Here is a 5,171-nt window from a genome sequence, read left to right as displayed (position 1 = left end):
TTTTTTGAGACGGAGTCTCGCTCTGTTGCCCGGGCTGGAATGCAGTGGCCGGATCTCAGCTCACTGTAAGCTCCGCCTCCTGGGTTTACGCCATTCTCCTGCCTCAGCCTCCCAAGTAGCTGGGACTACAGGCGCCCGCCACCTCGCCTGGCTAGTTTTTTGTATTTTTTTATTTTAGTAGAGATGGGGTTTCACCATGTTAGCCAGAATGGTCTCGATCTCCTGACCTCGTGATCCACCCGTCTCGGCCTCCCAAAGTGCTGGGATTACAGGCTTGAGCCACTGCGCCCAGCCGATTCTAAGGTTTTTTTAATAAAGGTTTCACTACCTCAAAATGTGGAATGAAGCAAGATATATGAATTAAAGTAAACCAGGCTTCCTGGAATAACAGGGCATGTTAGGCTAGAATAGCTTATTATATCCTGAAGGCCTCTGTCTTGTTTTACAGTCACAAGCATGCTGTAATTTTTTTCAAGTTTCCATGAATATTAAACTTCAATAGAAGGATGGTTTTTGGAGACAGAGTCTTGCTCTGTCATCCAGGCTGGAGTGTAGCAGTGCAATGTTGGCCCACTGCAACCTCCATCTCCCAGGTTCAAGAGATTCTTGTGCTTTAGACTCCTGAGTAGCTGGAATTACAGATGTGTACTACCACGTCCAGCTAATTTTTTTTTTTTTTTTTTTTTGTATTTTTAATAGAGACAGTGTTTTGCTATGTTGCCCAGGCTGATTTTGAACTCTTGACCTCAGGTGGTCCACCTGCCTCAGCCTCCCAAAGTGCTGGGATCATAGGCATGTGCCACTGTGCTTGGCAAAGAATCTTTCTTCATTGAGAGTTATGAAACAGCAAGTTTTCTTTGCTGTGGCCTGGCACTCTAAGTCTCCCCCGTGCGCACACACCCCGGTGCTGTGGCCAGGGAGCTCCAGGAAGGATACCTGCACTGGGGAGCTGGACTGGATGAGCTGTCGGGTCTCTTCGGAGTTTACTGCTCTCTGAGCTGCTGATACTCAAGAAACCAACACATGATGGACTGAGGGCCTGAGCCAAGCGAGGCTCAAGAAAAGAAGGCAGCTGAGCTTAAAGATGCTGCCTCCAGTCAGAGAGAAGGGGGCCATGGCCAAGGAACCCATGTGGGCCTGCATTAGTTCCTCAGGGAAGGGAAACATGGCTGATGAAATTTCCACAAAGGCAGAGGTTTGTGACAACACTAAAAATTATGACCCCTCAGTCATCTGCAGGAAAGAAACAGACTTTTCATAAAAGGGTACTTAAATGTCATGCAACCATTTTTCATAACAAGTTATTGAATCTATAAGTATGTCTAGTGGAATAACCAAGAGTACAAACTTCACACTAACCTTGATAAGCCCAGGAGGAGGTTTTTCATAACTGGAAAACAAAAAACAAAACCATCAACCATTTTAATGGGAACATAACATACTTTTATGAACAAAAGGCAGCAGCCAGGTCAGAATAAAAAGGATATTCTTAGTGAAAATTCAAAACTACATTTACTATATTATATCTAAAACAGTTAACAAAATACGCTCAGCAATTGGCCGGGCGCGGTGGCTCAAGCCTGTAATCCCAGCACTTTGGGAGGCCGAGATGGGCGGATCATGAGGTCAGGAGATCGAGACCATCCTGGCTAACATGGTGAAACCCCGTCTCTACTAAAACATACAAAGAACTAGCCGGGCGAGGTGGCGGGCGCCTATAGTCCCAGCTACTCAGGAGGCTGAGGCAGGAGAATGGCGTGAACCCGGGAGGCGGAGCTTGCAGTGAGCCGAGATAGCACCACTGCACTCCAGCCTGGGTGACAGAGCAAGACTCCGTCTCCAAAAAAAAACAAAACAAAACAAAACAAAAAAAAAACGCTTAGCATTCTGGATCACATATAAATAAACTGATGAGATAACACATCCTGCAGAGATCCAGAAATTATGTTCATTGAAATAGCTAACATCTCTCAGCACAATTATCTTATTTGGAGGCGGAAGGAAAGCAAGAGGTTGCAGGGAGAGTGTGAGGTGAGAAGACCATGGGTACTCTGGTTCCAAAACATCACTGTGTTTTTCTCAGGTTACTGGCCTAGCATAACATCCACGTACTCAACAGTGAACAGGCTCCTGGGGGAAACGGGTGCAATCTGTTCCAGCACAGTGTGGGTGGCACAGTGGAGGATGCACAGAGCTACATGGACAGGCCTGTCCCAGAGGCGCCCTCACCCATGGGCCTGCAGCGCCAGCTCCAATTCCGCCCGCTCGCCCGCCTGCCTACCAGATTTACAGATCTTGAGGCCAGGACACAGCACCCCAAAAATGACTGCAGAGCACCAGAATATGCCACCCTAAAATATGCCTCGTTGGCATATTAATTATTTCAAGCTGATTACTTTGAAAAACTAGACAAGGAGTAGCCCTGAAAAGCTGCCATTTTGTAAGATAAATTTACATTGAATATATAAAGGAAATTTACATTAGTAATAAAGGAGTTTGTATCAGGAAAAGAGCTGCTCCTAGATAAATTTTATTACATGAAAGACTTTTATCTACATAAAAAGGCAAACTTTATTCACCATGTTTCCTCCCCCATCCTCCCATAATTTATCTCTACCCCTCCTCCAGAAGCCCCAATCCCCTGTTCCTTTCTGCAGCTGAGGATGCTATATAAGGTTCCTCTGGTGCTTCTTTGAGTCTCATATTTTTGTGAGACTCCCATGCATAGACATGTAATTAAGATTTTTTTTCCTCCTGTTAATCTGTCTTATGTTCATTTAATTGGTGGCCTAGACAAATAATTTAGAAGGGTGTAGGGAAGCCATTTTTCCTTCCCCCAGACAGACAGGTATTACCTGGGAAGAGGAGAACACTTCTCCTCCCTGTGCTAGGCTGCACCTGCCACCAGAGACTGGCCAGGCCTTCCTTATTTCCATCCAGGGACTGAACCTGAGGGAGACCCAGAATGCTGAGCACGCAAAGTCTGTATTTGGGACAGGCGGGGAGATGGGAAGGAAATTCTGCAGGCGAGGAATTTGTGTACTCAAAAAGCAACTCGGGCTCTTAGAGGGATTCACACCTCCCCAACAAAAGTAAGACAAATATTTGTAGCTCAGATCTGTGCCTTAACCCTCTAAACCTACAAGGAAGGACTCATTTTAATACTTCAGAATGGTTGCAAAGTACAGGAACACTTAATGATTTAATGTTCTCTTCATCCTGACCCATCCTTATGAACTGATTTTAGAGACCCTTTCGAAACACAGTAAATATTGGAGGAGGGAGGGATTAGGGAGAACAGACTAAGGAAAAAGTGAAATGCTTTCCTTTCCATTCGCCTCCAAGGTGTCAGAGAAAAGGACTTTGCCAGAGTACAGAGGAGAAATGGCACAGGTCGCTACAGCAAGAAAGATTTCCCTTTGGCTTCATCTGTGGACACTGTCAAAGGACTCCTCTCACCCTCACAATCACTGATCCATGGACTAGGAGAACCTACTCCACAAAGATTACACAGTAAACAACTGGGTAGTAGCGGAATTAGCTTTTCAGGTATGATACAGTGCTTTTCCAAAGTAAATACTTAAAATATTTTCTAATGGAAAGCTGTGGTGTGTCATAAGAATAATGGTAAGATGATACAGTCCACCTGCAGCCATTCTTTAGAGGTGTTAATACTGTGCCTTGGCCACTCACGCCTGTCATCCCAACACTTTGGGAAGCTGAGGCAAGAGGATCACTTGAGGCTAGGAGTTTGCCATCAGCCTGGGCAACATAGCAAGACCCCATCTCTACAAAATAAAAAATTAAAGGACCGGGTGCAGTGGCTCACACCTGTAATCCCGGCACTTTGGGAGGCTGAGGCGGGTAGATCACGAGGTCAGGAGATCAAGACCACCCTGGCTAACATGGTGAAACACCGTCTCTACTGAAAATACAAAAAATTAGCTGGGCGTGGTGGCGGGCGCCTGTAGTCCCAGTTACTTGGGAGGCTGAGGCAGGAGAATGGTGTGAACGCGGGAGGCAGAGCTTGCAGTGAGCCAAGATCGCACCACTGCACTCCAGCCTGGGCGACAGAGCAAGACTCTGTTTCAAAAATAATAAATAAATAAATAAAAATGTAAAAATATTATGCCTTATGCACAGAGGCCTAAGAAAGTTTGGAAGGGAGGTGGTAAAGTCTATGAAAATATCCAATAATCCAACAAATAATTATTTTTGCCACAGGAGCTGAACAAACAACATATGGCCAAACTAAGTTCCAGATTCCTGAAAAATATGTAACTATTTTGCCCAGTTGGAAAAGAAATACAATAGAACTGCACATTCTGAATTCTATTATTATTTGCAATGGCATTTCCTAAATGGTCCATTTTACAACTGTTCCCACCAGTTTAAGGGGGGCTGATGCTTTTTTCCCTGGGGCTAAACAATTCATTAGTTTATGTAGCAGATTAAGATATTTCCAAAGTTTAAAACAATATTCAGCCAGGCATGGTGGCTCACACCTGTAATCCCAGCACTTTGGGAGGCTGAGGTGCATGGATCACTTGAGGTCAGGAGTTAAAGACCAGCCTGACCAACATGGTGAAACCCCATCTTTACTAAAAATACAAAAATTAGCTGGGTATGGTGGCACACACCTGTAGTCCCAGCTACCAGGGAGGCTTAGGCTGCAGAATCGCTTGAACCCGGGACATTGAGGTTGCAGTGAGCTGAGGTCACACCACTGCACTCCATCCTGGGCAACAGAGCAAGACTCCATCTCAAAAAACAAAAACAAAAACAAAAAAAATTAAGCAAATGAAAAAACCTCAGGCTCTTATTAACTACTTTAAAAATACAAAATAAATCATAGGCCACTACTATTTGATGCAAAAGTAATACTTATGCTAATATTAACTACTAATTTAGCAAAAATTATTATAATATGGCTACATAGGAAGGATGGAGACAAGGGTAGTAAAACAACTAAAATCTTACCTACTCTGTCCTCCGTTGAATAGCTGTAGGAGACCAGAATATGCTACCTCAAAGTACACCTTTTTGGCTAAGGATCATTTTGAAAAACAGTAGACACAGGGGAATCTCTGAAAAGACAGCAGAAGTCACCCTTTTGTAAGAGAAATGTTCATCAATAAAGGAAATCTCCATTTCAGGTGAGATCTTTTTTT

At 44.2% G+C, this 5,171-nt stretch overlaps 1 pseudogene across 1 annotated transcript in view; it reads right to left on the bottom strand.

The window, feature by feature from the left end:
- Nucleotides 1-5,171, bottom strand: part of LOC108523891 (retinitis pigmentosa 9 protein-like) — a 34,646-nt pseudogene that overhangs the window by 17,162 nt on the left and 12,313 nt on the right. Inside the window, exon 2 of the transcript XR_001883921.1 lies at nucleotides 1,360-1,390. The product of XR_001883921.1 is annotated as a retinitis pigmentosa 9 protein-like (transcript). The remainder of the gene's footprint in view (nucleotides 1-1,359; nucleotides 1,391-5,171) is intronic.

This window comes from Rhinopithecus bieti, unplaced genomic scaffold, assembly GCF_001698545.2.
Source record: "Rhinopithecus bieti isolate Rb0 unplaced genomic scaffold, ASM169854v2 scaffold_79104, whole genome shotgun sequence".
Lineage (NCBI taxonomy): Eukaryota > Metazoa > Chordata > Mammalia > Primates > Cercopithecidae > Rhinopithecus > Rhinopithecus bieti.
This window is presented reverse-complemented; position numbering and strand designations above follow the sequence as displayed.